This window comes from Monodelphis domestica, chromosome 3, assembly GCF_027887165.1.
Source record: "Monodelphis domestica isolate mMonDom1 chromosome 3, mMonDom1.pri, whole genome shotgun sequence".
Classification (NCBI taxonomy): domain Eukaryota; kingdom Metazoa; phylum Chordata; class Mammalia; order Didelphimorphia; family Didelphidae; genus Monodelphis; species Monodelphis domestica.
Window position 1 is genome coordinate 299576861 of NC_077229.1, and position 20218 is coordinate 299597078.

General features: G+C 38.9%; 1 protein-coding gene and 1 long non-coding RNA gene across 6 annotated transcripts in view; one reads left to right on the forward strand and one right to left on the reverse strand.

The window, feature by feature from the left end:
* Positions 1 to 19823, reverse strand: part of RB1CC1 (RB1 inducible coiled-coil 1) — an 87632-nt gene extending 67809 nt beyond the window's left edge. For 3 of the 5 annotated variants that reach the window (XM_056823913.1, XM_056823909.1, XM_056823911.1), the window contains exon 1: positions 13302 to 19823. The gene's annotated coding sequence lies outside the window, so the exon portion shown is untranslated. Of the gene's footprint in view, positions 1 to 9885; positions 10044 to 13301 lie in introns of all 5 variants that reach the window. The other 2 variants (XM_056823910.1, XM_056823912.1) reach the window with 1 other exon arrangement.
* Positions 17943 to 20218, forward strand: part of LOC130458404 (uncharacterized) — a 28541-nt gene continuing 26265 nt past the window's right edge. The window contains exon 1 of the long non-coding RNA XR_008917714.1: positions 17943 to 18072. This is a non-coding gene — a long non-coding RNA (uncharacterized LOC130458404). The remainder of the gene's footprint in view (positions 18073 to 20218) is intronic.

The window sequence follows — 20218 nt, forward strand, 5'->3', positions numbered from 1 at the left end:
CTTCCTAACATTCTAACATAATTCTCCCTTCTCTCCTTCAATTTTGCCACATCTCTTTATCAGGGGTCCCCAAACTTTTTACACAGGGGGCCAATTCATTGTTTCTCAGACAGTGGAGGGCCTATAAACCTGTATACCACTGTCTGGGATAGCAGAGGCTGCAGCACTGGCTGTGATGAGATCGCCACACCTTGCACATCATTGCCACTACTATACAGGGCAGCAGTATACACAGTGCAGAATCCCCTTCCCCAGATAGATGCTCCCCATGTCTTCCATTGTGCAGCCACATAATCCTTTGTGTGGATTCTCATTCTTGTTTAGTTACTCTCAAAACAAGGTGCCATGCAAAGTATCATGTCACTGGAAGTAGTACTGTAGTACCCAGTACATGTGAGCTCAGCACTTTGAGGCGCCACCACATACAGTGCTTGTCTCACTGACCAAAGTACAGGGACCTTCCGGAAGTGCGGTGGGGACCGGATAAATGGCCTCAGGGGCATGTGGCCCATGGGCCATAGTTTGGGGACCCCTGCTTTAGATCATCACCTCACACTTGGGACTCCTAGAAAAGCTTGCTAGTTGATCTCCCTGCCACAAGTCTCTCCCCACTCCAGTCCATCCATCCATCCATCACTCAACTGCCAAAGTTATCTGGTCTGATCACATCACTAATAACAAAAACAATAGATAGCATTTACATAGAGCCTAGATGTATCACATTATAAATATTATCATTTGAGCTTCACAACAACCCTGGGAGGTAGGTGTAATTATCCCCATTTTATATTTTATATAGACATTAATATATTTATACATATTCATATAATTTCTGATAATTTCCTTTATTTCCTTCTTTTTGGAAAATCAGATTATTTTGCTCATTATTTTGCAGAACACTTGACAAATATTATCTCTTGGTTCTTAACAACTTTGTGACACAAGTGTTAATATTATATCCATTATCAGTTGAGGAACCTAGGGCTGAGGTTAAATCCAGGGGACCATAGCTGTTGAGTATCTATGGTATTTGAACTAAGGTCTCCCTGTCTTCTATAAATTAACTTGCATTTAATAATGTATTACATTAGGATACTATACAATATTAATGCTAATATTGTATTATGACACTATGCTATTATAGAAGTATTTATGCTGATTCTTTATCTGTGGTATCTTTAAGCATATACATTTCTTTGCTTATCTTTTTATTTCTATTTGTTGTTGCTTTATTTGAAATAATGATTGTTATTTCTACTTTAATTCACTTGAAAGTTTAATTTAGATTTTGCTCCAGTCTATAATTTTATCTTTATGCAAATGTTTCCTTTTTGATAAACAGATTGGATTTTTCCTTTTAATACATTCTAATGTATGAATTCATGCCATTCACACACAGTTGTGTTGTAAAATGTTGGTGGGGTGGGGGGCGGGGGGGTGGAGGAACCCACTGCTAGCTCTCCTTGGTTTGAATTCCAAGGAACATCTCCCTTTCCCTTAATGATTTTATATTCTTCATTGTATGACCCCATATTATTATTGATTTCTGAACTCTTCCTTCAACAATTTATTCTCTCCTCCCCCATTTGTCTCCTAAAACCATTAAAACACTGCAAAAGTCATCCTGAGGCTGTTATTTTAGCTTTTTCTGAGTCTTAAGAGATAATAGAGTTGGGGGCAGCTGGGTAGCTCAGTGGATTGAGAACCAGGCCTAGAGATGGGAGGTCCTAGGTTCAAATCCGGCCTCAGCCACTTCCTAGCTGTGTGACCCTGGGCAAGTCACTTGACCCCCATTGCCTAGCCCTTACCACTCTTCTGCCTTGGAGCCAATACACAGTATTGACTCCAAGACGGAAGGTAAGGGTTTAAAAAAAAAAAAGTGACACATAGTTGTCAATAAATGGGTCATTGGTTTTCCAAACAAAAGGACAGCTCCCATTTTATAGATTTTGGGGAGTATAGAACCAAGAACAGAATGGTAATGAGGGGGTTGAGGAGCAAACAGCAATATGGTTGATTCCTTGTAATGAGAGGCTAGCAAAGACTAGATCCTCTCCTCCTGAAGTGCTCCATACAATATTACAGTACAAAACCAAGACACCAGCACAGCCCTTTTAGACACCAAAGTAGACATAGTTAAGATAGAAGATACCATAGGATAGAAGATACACAAGACCAACTCTTGTGTTCATTTATCCCAAGGTTTAAGCTGAATTCCTGAAGACGCGAATACAACAGTGATAAGCAAGACAACTGAATTTCTAAACCTATTACAGGTCAGCCAAACTCTGAAGACAGAGACCCAAGTAATTATAGGACAAAAGCAGTTAAGGATAACAATTAATAAAAAAAAATGATTCAGGATCAATTTTAATCTTCTCAACATGAAAGTTCTATATTTGGCTATTTTTAAGTTCCTAATTGTTGGGGTTTTAGGATATGTTCAGGAATTGCTCTATTGTTCTAATATTTCTGGGTAACTTTCTTTCATGATTTCTTATTTGTCCATGGCTTTCAAGTAGATCCTTTCTGTGTGGTTCATTCTTATTTTGGGGTCATTCAGTTCTTGGGTAAGGCTTTGTTTGTTTTGAGATAACAATTTTCCTTTCCATTCTTTTCTCTTTAGCTTTATATAAGCCAGAGCATTATTTTTACCAGATTTTACCTGAACTTGTGGTCACTATCCTACAGGTTTAGCCTGGGTTTCTCTCAAATCAAAGTATTTCCTCATGGTATCAAAGTTTTTCTTGGTTTGGTCATTTCATTCCCCACAGTACTTAGGCTAGAGTCTAAATCTGAGCTTTGGTTGATCTCTTCAGCTGAATGGCACTGGCAGTGTAGAGAGGTGGAGAGGAGTGGCCTGAGCACTCTGCTCCCCTCCAGCTCTACTGCTTGTGAATCACCCACCTTACCCCCCTCTGTGCTATCATTGGGCTACTAGGCAGAGGGTGTGAAAAAATGTTTTAAACATTTTCTGAGTACCACTGTAGTATCAAAGCTATACATTCTTGCTACATGACAGGTCTGTATGTACTGGCTTTTACTTGGACCGATTTTTTTGCCCTTACTATAATTTATTCAATTCAAAGTTCAAATAAGCAACACTACTATTTCTAAAGAAATAAAATGACAAACAAATTGGCCTCTTTCTTGGAATTTACCTTTTACAATTCTGGCAAAAGGATATGTTTTATGTCTTCCCCCTGGGCAGTGGTAAGTAAATTTTAAAAACTGCAATTAAATGATCTAGGACAATTCTGAGGGACTTATGAGAAGGAATGCTATCCATATTCAGAGAAAGAACTGTGGGAGAAAAACAACTGCCTAATCACATGAGTCAATGGGGATGTCATTGAGGATGTAGACTCCAAATGATCACCCTGGTGCAAATATCAATAATGTGGAAATAGGTCTTGATCATTGACACATGTAAAAGCCAGTAGAATTGAGCATTGGCTATGGGAGGGGGGAAGGAGAACTGTGTAACCATGGAAATTTTTTAAAGTAAATTTTAAAAATTAAAATAAAGAATTAAAAATAAAAACTGCAATTGATTCCCATAAAAAAGGGACAGGAAGTAACATAGGAAAAGGGTTATAGAAACTCTTAATTTCCTGTCCAAACACACTTTTTCCTTTGGATTTTCCTAGGAGGAGCTTCAGCTTGGACTGGGATTCTGACTCTTGGGACTACTACTGGTAAGACTACTCCTGAACCTTCTCCCTTTGGATTATAGATTGCCTGAGTGAAAAAAGCTGACCCTCCTTTCCTGGCAGGAGGCCAGCATAGGTGAAATCTTTGCTTATTTCAACACCAAGCCTTCAAGCTAATGAGCCCTGCTGAGTCGGAAGACCAGAACAACATTTAGGGTGATAGGATAGACTTCTTTCTTTCTCTACCTCCTTTCACATTTTCACTCTTTCCCTCTTTTTTGTAAATAAAGCTGCTAAAAGTCATTTTAACTTAGCTGTATTAATTTTTTTAATTGGTGACCACATTCTCTTATATTAAGTTCAACCATAAATTTAATCCCTACAATGCTGACCTTAATATAGATGAAAGAGTGAAAGATTTCTAATGTAACAGGAACCAATACCATGTGTAAAAGAAAGCAATCATTTCTTTAAGAAAATGAGTTAACATTCATAAGATACAATAGGAATTTGTAAATCTGACACAAGATTTGGGGGAAATTAGCAATTGTCAAGGGGGAAAGTCCAGAGGTTGCAGAAAGAGAATTAGGAAAAGTCCAATAGATATGGCAATTGAAAGATAATTGATAACTTGAGAGAGCAGTTTCAACTGAATGATGAAATCAGCAAATTATGGAGAAGAGAGAAGTGATAGCAAAGATAGCTTCCCCAAAGGGTTTTAAGCACCATACCCTTCAGATCACTGCACAGGTTATCTTTCATATCTACCCCATATTAAACTAGCTAGAATGAACTACTTTCTCATCCCAATTTTAGAATTAACTCCCTCCCCCTTCAATGTTCAGTTCACAAGTTACCTCCTAAACCCACTACATGTTAACCCTCTCTCCTGCTTCCCCAAATTAATTCATATATACAAATTTACATACAACATCCTCTCCCCTATCCCTCAGTAAAAACTACTTTAGGGGAAAGAACTATTTTTCACTTTTTTAAAACTAGCAGTGCTATTCACATAGTAGAGAATTAATAAATGGATTCGATAATGCATTTCTATGCATAATATATATTTAAGAAATAGTGATTTTCACCAACACTAATAAGAGCAGAACCACATTCAATCCTATTATTATCACATTGCCCAATTTTTATAAAAACAGAAAATGGACATGACACTTAAGATGAGGAAATCAAGAAAGGCTATACTAATTAAGAACTCAAAAGAAGAAATCTAAAGTGGTGTCAAAACAATTATTCTAAATTCTTAAAGGAATCCAGATGCCAATTTTTCCATGATGACTGAAGGAGCCAAAAAATGAAAAAGAATCAAAAGCACTATTCTCTCACTCTCTCTTCCTCTTTTCTCTCATTTCTCTCTCCCCCTGGCTCTTCGAATATCAGCTTCCTAATTAGGACTTGTTTTTTCTGGTAAGATTCTAGTAAGATTTCCCTTAGAATTTGCATTTGGGGCTGGAGATATTAGGATTAAATTCAGGGTATTGGTAGCTAGGTAGTACTGTCTCTTTATTTACATTTTTCCACTTTCACTATTTCCACCTCTGTAAATAAAGCTGCTAAAAGTCATTTGGACTTAAGCTGTAATATTTTTAAATCTGCAACCACATTACTTTAGAAATCACATATTTAGCATAAAATCTGAATTTTAAATTCTTCCTCTACTCCTTTCTCTTAAAAAATAATATGGAAATAGGTCTTGGTCAATGACACATGTAAAACCCAGTGGAAGTCAGCATATAGGAGGGGAGGGAAAGAACATGAATCATGTAACCATGAAAATATTCTAAATTAATTAACTAAATAAATTTTTCAAAAAACACTTTTGTATTTGGGGCAAAAATAGAATATCAGAAATCTCACGACCATTGAATTTCCATGTCAATGGAAAAAAATTATAAGCAACCAGAAAGAGTTCTGGTACCAAAGATCCACAATCAGTACCACAGAAGACCTGGTTACTTCTATTAGAAAGGAAAGGTAATCTTGGAATATCCCAAATTATGGAAAGGGGGAAAACTCACAATCTAAAATAAATGCAAAATTTATAATCCTACATGAGGGGTAAAGTGGAAAATAAACCTTTAAGGCAACAGTGGAATTTCAGGTATTCTTGATGAAAAGATCAGTCTGAGTAAGAAACTCAGAAGATTACTGAGGAACTCACAAAGGGAAATTTATTTGTGCATTTTGGAAGGAACTGTATGATAACCAAGGGGTTGACATTCTATGAGGAGTAAAAACAAATGTCCCTTTCATAGTGAGGAAAAGTATTTTTAATGTTAATCGGTAACACTGACTTTTGTGTCCAAACCTTCCCCAACTCCTTAATCCAGACAATCCTAGAAATGTCCTTGCATTCCTTGCCCCAGAGAACCTTCTAAAACTGGGATAACTGGGTTTGAGAAATTGAATTCTGCTGTTTCTGTCAACAAGAACTGATTGAGCCAGATATATTCCAGGGCAGAGGACACTTGTGTCCTTGGGCTCCCCACTGAAGTGTACAGCATTTGGTTCAGAGGAACCAGAACCAGATGGATCTTTCCATCTAGATCAATGATGGCTAATAGAATCTTATGACCAAGGGCAGCTGGTGGCTCAAAGAATAGAGAACCAGGCCTGGAGTCTTGTGTTCACATCTAGCTAACCCCAATTGCCTTGTCCTTACATCACACTATCTTGGAACCTTCCAAGATGGAAGATAAGTTTTTGGTGTTTTTTTAAATCAGATGGCCAGGCATTGCTCATGACTCCCCACCATCATCACTATTGAAGTAATTGCAGTGGAGCTAGAAAATATTAGTCTACTTCCTTATTGGATACCCACCAATTAGAAATGTGTTTTGCTGACTAATGAACTGTCAGAAACTATTTAAATGATCCCAGACCCTGCAATCCTTCTCTGTGTAGTGTCTTCAACAGGCATTGTAGAAATAAAATAAGAAAAACAGAAGAGTTTGTCATGAAGATACATGCAATATATCTTCAAAACAAGGAATGGTCAAGGAACATAAGGGTCAGAGTTCTGGACCAGGAACCAGACAGAACTGAGTTCAAATACAGTGTTAGACACTTACTAGCTAGGCAAGTCTGACATGACTGACAGGACTGGGTAAATCATATAACCTCTGTCTGCCTTGGAGACAGCTAGGTTGTTCAGTGGATAGAGTGTTGTTGGGCCTGGAGTCAAGAAGACCTGAATTCAAATCCACCCTTGACTTGTCAAGTCACTTGAACGGTTTGCAAGAAAATGGCAAACTCTAGTATCATTCTTAAGAAGAGTCATTCAGGGCTGACATAAAGAATATACTTGTAGAGAAGAGTCAGAGGAAGCATCTGATGGACCACACTATACTTTGAACCAAATAAAAGAGCAGACACAAGCAAACACAGACAAAAAAGCAAAGCATTTGGGATAACTAGGTAGCACAGTTGATAGAGCACAATTGATAGAGCCTTAGCCTTGGAGTCAGGAGGACCTGGAATAAAATGTGGCCTCAAACACTGTGTGACTCTGGGCAAGTCACTTAACTGCCTTGCCCTTGGCCCTTCTGTCTTAAGAGTTGTTACTAAGAAAATTAAGTTTTTGGTTTTTTCTAATGAAGATTTAATACAGAAATACATCGGTATCAGCAGGGAAGGGGGGGGGGGGGTAGAGAGAAAGGGATTTTAGAGCAAAGACAGTGGAAGGGAAGAGTCCAGAGCATAATGATTTCCTGATCACCAAAGGAAAATTAAGGGGGAAAAAATGCAAACAAATGTAGAAAGGAATAGGAAGGTACCCATCAACAGGGGAATAACTGAAATTTTGGCATATGTATGTAACATACTACTCACTTCCTAATACAGAAAGATTCAGAGTGAACAATGGATGAAATATAAGAGCTCAACCAAATATTCAAGGCCTTCTTGCAACAGGACCCCAATCTACCTTTCCAACAATACATACTTGATGCTCTAAGTAGGCTAGATTACTTACTAATCTGTAAATATGCCTCCTAAATGACAGATATTTTAAATTTGCCTTTATCTCACTTGCACTGTTTTGCCCACAGGAGCCTTATGAGGCTTTAAAAATTGTATTCCCTTCATCCACAATGTCCTTCCAAACCTTCTCAATAAAAATTCTGTTCACCCCTTATATCATAACTCAAGGCCCTGCCCTGACTTCCACTATCCCATCTCCAACTACCTTTCAGATATCTGAAACTGGATATTCAGTAGATATATTAAACTCCACATATCCAAAACTGATCATTCCCACCCCCCCCCCAAAAAAAAAACTCTTTCCCTCTCCTGCCTTCCCTATAGCTGTAAAAGGCAACATCCTCCCCATCCCTTAGAATCAGTGTGAGGCTCAAATCTTCACCATCTCTCACCCCACCTCCTATATCCAAGTTGTTGCCAATGCCTGTAGCATCATATTCTCCTGACACTGTGCTATCACTAGTGCAAGCCGTCATTACCTCACATTCTGTTTCAAATGTTTGCAGGTGTTATCTGCCTCCCTCATGTTTCTTCTCACTTTAATCCGTACTCTAGTCAAGCCACTAAACTGATTTTCCTAGAGAGCAGGTCCAATCAGGGCACCACTCTACTCATTAAACTCCAGTGGTTTCCTATTGCCTCTAGGACCAAATGTAAAATCTTTAGGTTAGCATTCTTTATACATGAGAATCTCCTTTCTGAATTTATGGTTAGGCAATTGCTGCCAAATATGTATATTTTTACCACATCACAAAAACTATGAAGGTTTTATTACTTTGCTCAAGTATTAGTTTCAGGCCTCAACAGAAAACCTGATCATTAGGATTCTTTCTTTTTTTAACCTAACCTTCTGACTTAGAATTCATACATATGGGATCCAAGGCAGAAGAGAGATAAGGGCTAGGCAATTGGGGTTAAGCAACTTGCCCAGGATCTCATAGCTAGGAATTGTCTGAGACCATATTTGAACTCAGGACTTCCAGCTTAGGAAGTCTGGCTCTCCAGTTGCCCCCAATGATTAGGATTCTAATAAGGTTTCTTAAAGGCAAAATTATATCACAGTGACAGAAAAATAATTTACATACTTTGATCTTGCATTCTTCTTAGATCATAAATCCTATAATCCCATACTTCTTTTAGTGTCATAAGAGCTGAACCAACTTAAAATACTTTCCTAAGGAAACAAACCTAGTCAAAACAAATTTTGGTCATGTGAGGTTATTAATCAAAATTTTCAGGAAATGGCCCTCTATCCCACATATAAAAAAATCCAAAACTTTTCATAACCTAGCCCTCTCCTACATTTCTAGTCTTCTCACACCTTACTCCCTTATCAAGTATTTGTCAATAGAGCTACAGTGACCTCTTTGCTAGGCAAGGTAGGTGGCACAGTGATGGTTAATATGCCAGACCTGGAGTCAGGAAGACTCATGAGAGTGCAAATCAGACCTCAGAATTTACTGGCTGTGTGACCCACAGCAAGTCACATAACCCTATTTGCCTCAGTTTTCTCATCTGTAAAATGAGCTGGAGAGGAAATGGTGACCCACTCACTCCAGTATCTTTGCCAAGAAAACCTCAAATGAGGTCAGAAAGAGTAATGCAGGATTGGAAAGACTAAACAATTAATCTCCCTGCTAGGCATTTTCTCTGGCCAAACTATCTACTGGTTTTCCCTGCCTTCTTTTATGTCTCACCTGAAATCCCATCTTTTACAGAAAGTATTTCCCAACCCCTTAATTTAGTGCCTACTCTCTTCCTATTTATCCTGTACAGATTTTGTTTGTATATATTTGTTGTCTCCTCCAATAGATAATGAGCTCCTTTTGTATTTTAGACAACACCATTCTTGGTTAATTGAAGCCTTTATGTATTTCTTTTCTCTCCAACTAAACTTGTCAGTTCCTTCAAAGTGGGGGCTTCTCTTATCATTCCTAGTAGTGTAACAGGTTTATTATGTTGATTCCTCTACTAGACTATAAGCTATTTAATGGCAGGGAGCTAGTCTTAACTCTGAAAATCTTAAAACTGCCTTCCACATAGCAAATCTTTAATACTGATGGTTCAAGTCTGCAATCCCTTCAGTACAAGTCAAAAGTATATATTTTTATAAAAAGTATATCTAGAATATCTTGATCACATCTTTCACCTAACCTCCAGTTCTGAATCAATAGAATTTGTAAAACATCTCCAAATCTAAAACAGAATCCCCCCCCAAAAAAACTCATACCTCTTTTTAACTTTCCTATTACTACCCAGGGCATCACCATTCTCCAAGGCACATCTCATTCACCCAATACTGTCAGTTATTTCTACTTTCACAGAATCAAGGTCCCCCAGTCCAGAGGAACTTTTGAGAAAGAACACTATCCACATCCAGAGAAAGAACTGTGGGAACAAATGCAGAAGAAAAACATGATCAATTACTTAGTTCCATATAATTAAGGTTTTGATGTTAAAAGATCACTATACTACAAATATAAGTAACATGGAAATAGGTTTTGAACAATGATATATGTATAACCCAGTGGAATTGCTTGTCAGTTTCTGGAGAAGAGGGGAAAGTCATGTAACCCTGGAAAAATATTCTAAAAAAAAAAAAATCACATAGGAAAACAAAAACAATCAAGGTCTCCTATACTCTCAACTCATATAGCTATCACCCTAGCCCAGGCCAACTTTCACAGCTGGACTAAAAAGAGCCTTCAGATGAATCAGTCTCCCTGTCTCAAGTCTCTTCACCTCAATCCAATCCCTCATTCTGCTGCCAAATGTGATTATTGTAAAATGTTAGCACTTAATTGTTCCCTATTACCTCAATGATAATTTTTATAAAATTTTCACAAAATGGACCATTCTTTCCTTTGAAGTCTTCTTACACTCTACTCCCCACTCCTCTCCATGAATTCTATTATCCATCTACATTGACTCTCCCAGATATGCTATCTCTGGGCATTTCATTTGTACCCTATGCCTAAAGTACTCCTTTGGCTTGGTTTTCCTAACTTTCTTCAGAGCTCAAATCCCACTTTAGAGGAAGCCTTTGTCTTATTGTCTCCCATCTCCCAATTCCCGCCCCCCCCCCCCCAATGCTAAATGCCCAAACTTCCTTGAAGTAGGGACTGCTTTTATCAATCTACTTAGCATTTAGTAAAGTGCCTAGAATGGAGTAAGCTTTTAATATATTTATTCACCAATTTATTTTCACATTAGTAATTTTGTTGCAATAAACCAACAAAACTTCTAATTGGGGATGCGCAACACTTTTTTACTCCTCACTTAAAAACTTTTTTAAAAAATTACAATCTAAAAATTAAAATTCATGCCTCATACACTTATTAGCTCTTATTTAAGTGACTTGCCCAGGGTTTCCCTATCTGTTAAGTGAGGGAAATAGCACCTAGCTTCTAAGGTTGTTAAAAGGAGAGAATGAGTTAATTTAAAAAGTGTTTTCAAACCTTAAAGCCCTATATAAAAGCTAGTTTTTAGTATTAGTATATGCCTGTAGCAAATGTGTGCAAAGGGGCATTGTGGATAGAGGGCCAGGGCCAGGTAGACATGAGTTCGAATTTGGCCTCAGACGTTTACTAGCTGTGACACTATGCAAGCCCCTTAATCCTGCTTGCCTCAGTTTCCTCTTTGGTAAAATGGGCTGGAGAAGGAAATGGCAAAACACTCCTGTACCTCAGCCAAGAAAATCCCAAATGGGATCAAGAAGAGTCAGACATTACTGAAAGGACTGAAGAAGAAAGCATTACTTTAAAACAGTTTCAAGTTCGTAGGATCAGAGAACTAAACCTTTATGGCTAGATTTCTAAGAACCATAAGAGCCATCTCATTTTATAGATGAGGAAACTGAGGGCCAAAGAGGTTAAGTGATTTGCACTTGGTAATGGCTGGGGTTGGGACTCAATATCCTTATCCAGCTCTTTTGCATACATGGAGCAGGGATTCAGGAAAAAAGGTTTTGTTTTCCTTGCCCTTTTGGAAAGTCAGATTCAAAAGTTCAAAATGTTGTTCCGGCCTCTTGTAAGCAAAGGCCTTAAATAATCCCCCCCCTTGAAAACTCAGAAAGTAGTTCATGGCTTTCTTCATTCTACCTTTTAAAAAAATATTGCTTAAACATGCTACCAGTATACAGTTGGAGGGTCAAACATAATGAATTCTATCATAGATTTTAAAATGTATTATTAGCCAAAACTACCAAAAATGGAGTCTTCAAGTCAATACTCCAAACACTGTCTCAAACATCTCTAAAATACAAGTACAAAATGTTTAATGCAATCAACTAACCAAGAATTTATTGAGTATCTATATTGCTAAACCATTATACACAAAAGCAAAAAAATCCATTAAAAACCAGAATAGGAATATAGAATAGGAATGGCACAAAGAGAACTTGCTTATACATGTTTATTCCATTACAATTTGTGAAAAAAAACAATCTCTAAACCTTAGGCAATGGTTTATTAATTGTATTGGTGCATCAACATCCCTATTTAACAATTTCTAAGTTGCTGAGGGTAAATCACATTTAAAAAACTTTCAAAATCTCATTATTAATCAGGCTTCTATAGCTACTTATGAAAACAATGTGAAGGTCAGCTACAGGTGAAAACCTAAAAAAAGAGGAGACAGGAGCAAGCACTTATTGACAGCCAGCCATTTTTTCAATATGAAACCTGTACACTAGAGGATCCAGTTGGGAAACCATTCCAACTAGCAAAATTATCAAGGGGCAGCATGACTATCAAGGGTAGGCACATTACTGCTCTGATAAGTAGGCCTAGCCGACTTCATATGATATAACTACACTTATAAGGGTCATGATGGGAAATAACAGATTACGAAATTGCAAACTACAAACATTGCATAGGCACCCAAAAACCCTGTCAGGCCTGTCATTTCTCATGTTTAATGGTTTGTACTCATCAATTGAGTTGTAGAACTCCCCAAACTCACTCCAACCATCCCTTAAAAAAATTATTAGTGGGGGCAGGTGGAAATTGTGCATAGTGGCTGAGTCATTCCCAGAAGTAACTTTATACTGACCCTCTCACTCCAAGGGGACAAAGACAGGGCCTGTCTCTCCCAACAACCCAAGCAGGGCTTCATTCAGCCTAGACCTGATAGACTTTGCATTTCCTACAAGATGAAAAAAACCATTCCTTTAGTTCCCCCTTCCAGGGGGGAGGGAGGTCTTCTACAGGGAAGGGTCTCCCCTGTCATTGATTTGTGTTTTCCTCACAACTTTGCCTGCCTCCTACAGGGCAGCAGAGTCAGGAAACATAAAGCCCAGGAAGCTTTAAAGAAACCCAATGTCAGCTCTGCCCCATATGGCAACAGACAACCCCGGCTCCTCCCAAGATCCAAGACTTGGACGCTTTTGTCTCCAGGGTGGCCGGCGCTCGGTCAGGGGTGCTCCCAAGCCCATCAGCCAGAAGGGGGTCCAAGCAGCACTCCCACCCCTTACCCCACAGATCCTGACCCCCACGAGGAGGTGGGGCTCCAAGGCCGGTACCCTTGGGCCCCAGTGCTCGACCCTCCCCCGGGCGTGCTCTGATTCAGGGACGCGCAGCCTCGGCGGCGGCGGCGGCAGCTGCCCCGCTGAGAGGAAGGCGTTCAGCAGCAGAGGCACCCTCTTACCCGGCGGCAGCGCCTCCTCCTCCGCGGGCAGCCCCGGCGGCCCCCGGAACCATCTTCCGCCGCCGCCTACTCTCTCGGCGGCGGCTCCAAACCGCCCATTCGGCACTGCTAACCGACACGAGCGGCGGCTCCCCCCCGGCCCCGCCGGGCTCCGGGCGGGGAGAGGTTCAGGCCACTGAGCAAGGCTCTCGGTGCGCTGCCAGGCTCCTTAGTTCTTTGTCAGTAACAAGTGGGACTAAGAGACAACACGGTTGAGCCCCGCGGCTGAGGCGACTCCGCGGGTCGGGGACACTGCTGGGCCCTAGTCGCCGACACCACCGGGGTTCGGTTTGTTATTGTCGATTCTGTCTCTTCCGCCGCGGTGCAAGCTGGGAAAGGGCTGATCGGGCTACGGGGGGAGGGGGTAGTGTGTAATACCATAGAGACGGACATCGGAAACCCAGAGAGGTTAGAGGTGTCACCGCGCATGGTCGGAAACCGACGGAGCTGACGCAAAACTAAGTGACTCCGCCTCTCGGCCGCCGTAGGACCTCGGGCCGTGGCTGGTTTCCAACCTACCCCCACCTCCTGGGCGCTGCCATTGGGACTCGCGGCTCGGGCCTGAGCCACGCCTATGGCAGGGTCGTTCTTCTACCAGGTGCATTTGACCTTCACGATGAGGACAGTCGACTGGGCCTTTTCCCTCCCGCTTTGGGATCAGCCCTAGGTGAGGGAGAGATCCTAGTTCCTGGATTTCCGCCGCCCGACTCGCCCTTCACTCTCCTGACTTCAGAGCGCTAGGCCTCTCTGCAAGCCTGCAGCCCATTTCCCTGATCTCCATGACCCCGGGACTGAGACCTTTTAGACTGGAAAACCTCTAATCATAGTCACCCGGGGGGAGAGGAAGGCCCCAGTCCTGAGGAAGAGAGGGAAGGAGAAAACTGCTATTTAGGTATGGCCCTATCTGAGATTTAGAAGTAAAGGAGATCAATTCTTTACCAAGACAGAGTGAAAGAGTGTGTTCTCAATGCTTTAAATGAACAAATTGGCGAATCTGTTTGGCATTATAAAGTTATTTTATTTCACCAAATGTAGGCTATTTCACCAAACTTGGGAAGTAGTCAGATTTGGCCAAATTCATTTGCAGTTGCAAATGAGTTCATTTATTAAATGTTATTATGCGAAGCACTAAATGAAGAAGGCTTTTTGAAAGAGGGTAGGAGGAGACTTTCACTTGGCAACAAAGGGAGTCAATTTTCAGAGACCCCAGTCAGGTTTGGTGAGCTCATAAAAGAATATAGGTATTAATATGGGGGGGAGGGGGGGAGGGGGACTGTATTTGAAGTCAGTTGGCCTAAATTCAAATCCAAGTTCTTGCCATTTAGTACCCAATCTCTTAACTTTGCCACACAATTTTGTCAGCTGTTAAGATGGTAGGGTTCTACTATATTTAAGTTTGTGATTCTCTGATCTAGCAGCCATTGTATTAAATTACAGGGCATATAGATTTGATAAATGTGTAGAAAACAGTATTTAATGTAACCAGGATTATTAAGGGAAAGAAGACATATTTATGCTTCCATAAGCTACATCTTATTTCCTACTGGGGTGTTAAGATTGTCCAAGTTGGAGTTCAAAACTTTGAGTACTTTTGAGTAGGTCAGCTTTTAAAGTAAGATTTTTCAGGGTAGCAAGATGAGTCAAGCCTGGAGAGAGGAGGTCCTGAATTTAAATCTGGCTTCAAACACTTCCTAGCTGTGTGACCCAGGGCAATTCACATAATTCCATTTGCCTAGCCTTTACAGTTCTTCTGTCTTGGGATCAATCAAGGTAAGGATTAAAAAAAAAAAGTAAGATATTTGAGCTAGCTATTTTTTTGGCTTTGTGTTTTTTAAGCTTTTTACACTTTTTCGGAGCCAGTACAACTACTTAAAACTGCTACTATTAACTGATAAATTGATAGATTAAAAAGCTGGTCTCCAACTCTTACTAGTGTCAACTTATGAAACCTCACCAAATATGATTCATAAAATCTTTTGTACATAATCTTCATCTCAAGGCATTTGGAAATTGGTGATTATATTCTCCCTGGAAGGTATATAGAAACTGGATAAGATCTGCCTCAAATTTGAGATTTTCTTATACCTATAATTACAGTGATAAAGCGTTGAAAATAATCCAGATTTGCTTACTTTGCAGAATAGGGATACTCAAAAAGAAAACAAGTGTCTTGAAAGGACATTGGATGAAAGGTAAATGTACATTATTAGGAAGGGCAATTTTAGCATTTAATTTTGCAGAAATCATATTTGGAAGAGGGAGAAGCCCAGTAAATTAAGATTTTGGTTAATTAAGATTTTGTTCAAATCCTCATCAAGTCACATGGAAGAGGGTTTGGGGGACAAAAGTAAAAAAATCTAAGGACATAAATGGGAGAATGTTCAAACTGATTGAATCTAGTGAATAAATAAGGCTATATAAAATAGACAGCACTTGCTAACTATATTTATTTAGTTAGTTTGTTTTGGGTAAAGCAACAACCCTCTAAAGTAGGTGCTATTATTCCCCTTGTTTAGGGAGATTAAGTGATTTGCCAAGAGTCACACATGTCAAGCAGAGATTTGAACTGTCTCACTTGAGATTCAGTACTCTTTCCACAATGCCCTCTAAATGCTTGAGGTGTTCTCAAAAATTTCTAAAGAGCACAGCTGAAAAGATTGAAAAGATTACAAAAAGGTTGTGCCAGGAAATTAAGATTAATGAATGAAGAATTAAAAAGGCTTTGACAGAAACAGAAGAAAAAGAAAGTGAAGAAAAAGATTTTTTTAATAGATGACGGACTGAGTTTTGTTTGGGTAGAAATTGTAATGACAAGCAAAAAAATTTATGGAGTAACATTTATTCAGTGGAACTGAATTTAGCCCATTCAGCAGTGAGAGGCAGGCAGTTTTCCTTTAAGAGATAGAACATTGGACTTGTAGTAAAGAAGACTTGGGCTCAAATCTTATCTTTAATACTTTTTAATTATTTACTCATGGCTAAGTCATCTGACTCCTCAGTTTCCATTTGCACATCTATAAAATAGGTTCAAGTAATATGTGCAATGTTCAAACTCTAAAATATATGTTGCAATTATTATGACCCAGTTAACCACCCCATACTAAAGTTTTCCTGAAAGTGGCTTGTAACAATATTGTACTTCCAAACAATAGCAAAACAATTAAAACTGAATGCTGAGAAATTTTTATAAACTTGAAATTTTGCTAATACTCTACCTTTGTGTATCATTATCAGTAAATATTAAGCATGTGTAAAGAGTAGTTTTTAAAGAAAATAAGTTTAGCTACTAGAATCTAAATAGTATTTAATGATAATTAATCTTCATGTAAACCAAATAACCATTGCAATACAATGCTTGTACCAGATTTGCCTTTTCAAACCCAGAACAGAGAATCCAAGAAGCTCAAAAACAATTCATAATTGCAATAATGGGTATGAACTTTTCTTAAATGTGTGCATTCAATCCCAGTTTTCTTAGTAATCCCATTTCTAATCCTTAAACAGCATAGATCATGTGCCTTCAAAAAAAAAAATCCTTACATTTTACCACGAAAGAAAAGGTATGTTGTCACTATTTTAAGATTCACAACTATTTCAAGCTGTTAAATATAGTCATGTGCCATTTAGAGGATGTTTTATAGCATTAATGAAATCATTATGCTAATAATTTCAGAGCTTCCAACTACCATTCTTTGTTGTTGTAGAATATGCAACATATAGCTGTGATTAATGATAACTTACAAATGGCAATTTTCAAAGCTCATTAAAAGTGTTAAATAATCTGGTTAAATGAGAAGCAACATTTTTCCAGCGTCACAACAGCCAAAAATACTTATTCAGCTGACTATACCTCCCAAAGATCTAACACTACACTGGGATACCAGATGTATCCTTTCTTGATGTTTTCACCAAGTAGTAGGAAAAGTATTAGTAGTTTTCACCAAGTATAAAAACAATGTGTATTGTTACTCTTTTTTCCACATTAAGTTCATACAACATGTTCTTTATCTCTCTAAACATTTTAATAGTTAATAGAACCTGGGAACTTTTTCAGCTGCCTTGAGATTGTCTGATCTTTTGTTGACTTAAATAAAACTAAAGGCTGCTGGACTATATTCTCCCATAGGCCAAGTTCAGTACAATTTGGAGGAATGAGTATGGAATTTTGGGGCAGATCACAAAGAGGAAAAAGAAAACTGAATAGATGTTTTGAATGAGTAACAAATCTAAACATAAAAAAATGGAAAGTAGTTAAGTCTGCTTCCTCTTTCAGACGTCCTTTTTTCTATCAAAGGTACCATAGCAGCCCAAACTTTAAGTTTTACTTACTGTCTTTGAACCAATGTTAACTATTGGTTCCAGGACATAAGAGCTGAAAGGACTAGGCAGTTGCAGCTAAGTTGCCTAGGGTCATACAACTAGCAAGTGTCTTGAGGTTAGATTTGAACTCCAGCTCCAGGCCTGGCACACTCTGTCCATATTACCTAGTAGCCCTTATACCTCGGTCAATGATTCCTTCTTCCCTTATCCACTTAGTTTTGGAAAATAAAATTGAATTGTGATATTTTGAGAAATTATTCCCCTTTTGTCCCTCCACCTCCCCCCCCAAAAGAATTTTAGAGCTCAAACAGTCCCCCAGGCTATGAAACTGAATTGGGTTTTCCCTTATTTTATCTAGGTCTTTTACAGGCAGAGTGAAGACCAGTGAAGATTTGTAAACAAGAACTCTATGGTAATGACTTCAGCTAGGCAGCTACCATGTTAGGAAGGGTCCTGAAGACCTGTCTCTTACTGTGATTTAGATCTGAGGGACTATTCTCCAACTAGAAATGGCCTAGGAAGGGACTGAGTGATGATATCAGAAGGGAGATTTTATACATATAAAGAGGGATACTTTCATGACAGGAAGTCAGTGTTTTTGGCTCACCACGATCTCCTTCCTACCTTCCTAGATGTCTCTCTTCTCACCAAGCATATCTGCTTAGTTGCTTTCACTTGAGCCTCTACTCTGGCCTAACCTAGCTGCCTGGCAGCTCTTTCTCTTTTTCTGCCCCACTTGAGTTCTGTGGCATTTATTCAGACCGTGAGGGAGTCCATTGACTAGTTAGATTTTCTTGAGCAACCAATTAATAATAGTATAATAATAGTATTTTAAAACTAAAAATACAGCCTCCAGAGAATTTCATTCATTATGGTTGTCAGGTCTTGTTGAATCTGCATTCAATATCCCTTATATTTGTCTCATTTTACCCACTTAAAGCCACTCTATTTCAGACTTTATTTACTTTTTTTTTACTTTCTCGACCATGACCCTGCTTGTTCAGAAACCTTCATAGAGGTGACTCATATTTGCCTAGAACAGTGATGGCAGAACTGCTGGGAGCCATCAGGCCACGACGCCTTAACAGAGTCACACAGTAGCTAAGGAGGCCACAGAGTGGCCCTTCGCAAGATATGATTTCCCACTCAGTCCCCCTTACATGACCTCTCATCAATGCCCCTTATCTATGGAATTGACATGATTATTATTCCCCCTAGTCTCAAAAGGAATAATGCAAGAGCAAAATACCTGTACCCTAATTCTCTAAAACATCACCAAAAGGTCAGACCCTCAAATCCAACACCAAAAGACTATCATGGGTTAACTTTTACTTAGGTACATAATCCTCAGTGAAACTACAGCTACAGGCCAAGCTCAAAATGTTCCCACTCACAGAAACTTATTCTCATGAAGCCAGCACACAAATCAATTATAAAGGCCCATATAAAACGTACAGGTACATCAAGCTTCAATATGCCTCAGTGACTCGACTTCACAAACCAGTAACTCACCAGTGGGAAACTCTAGTAAACCCTGAGAAATGACCAATCTAATATTAAATTTGAATTGTGTTCCCAGTACCCCTCAACCTCAATGGTATGATTGTTGAATTGTCTTTTAAGAACTTCTGATTAATTATTCCATTTTATTAAAAGCAATAAGTAATTTTCTTTGATTGTAAGCTCAAAACTTCTCACAGGGTAATGAGAAAGTTAAGCCACTTGTGAGGAAATCATTTATTTTGTATGCTGTCTGTAATCACAATATAAGAATATCGAATGTTAATCAAGTGATTTGTTAAAAGTTAATGTATCACTTGTCCAGTTATCTCTTTGGACATGTGTATTGGGTAATGTATCTGTGTGCCAAGAAAATGGGTATAAAAATAAACAGCAAGCCTGGGGATGGCAGAGCAGCTATCAGATGCAAAGCAATCCCGTGGCTGTAATGATTAAGCTGTCTTCGATTTGTTATTTTTTGGACTGATCGTTCACCACCCTTCAGTAAATCCTGGAGTGGAGAGTGAGGCTGGACCTCACCCATGTCAGAGAACCTTTGGGATGAAGAGTTCTTTCTGTAGGCACATGCACCACCCTCCCCCTTAGTGGAGGGGTGGGACATGGCACAAATTTAGGATTTGCCAAAAAAAATTAAAAAATAAAACAAAAGGTTTGCCATCACTGGCCTAGAGGATCAAATATAAATGCATTATCCTGCCACTGGAACCCTCCACAATCCAATGGATTGATGTTAAAATTAAGCAAAGCCAAGAAAACAACATAAACAGCAATTATATCAATATAAATGAAAAGTACCATAAAACAATCAAAAGTAAACAAAAGTATGGCTTCAAAGAAATAAGAAAAGATACCTCCTTCCCACTCCTTTGCAGAGGTAGAAGAACTGAGTGGAATTTTGCAGATTACCCCTACACATTTTTTTGCATACTTATTATATGAGATGGCTTTCTAAATAGTTGAAGGAGAAATATAGGGGAGACATGTAAAAGAAATGAGGTTTTAAAATGTCTTAAGACAATTATGTGTTCATTTCCTAG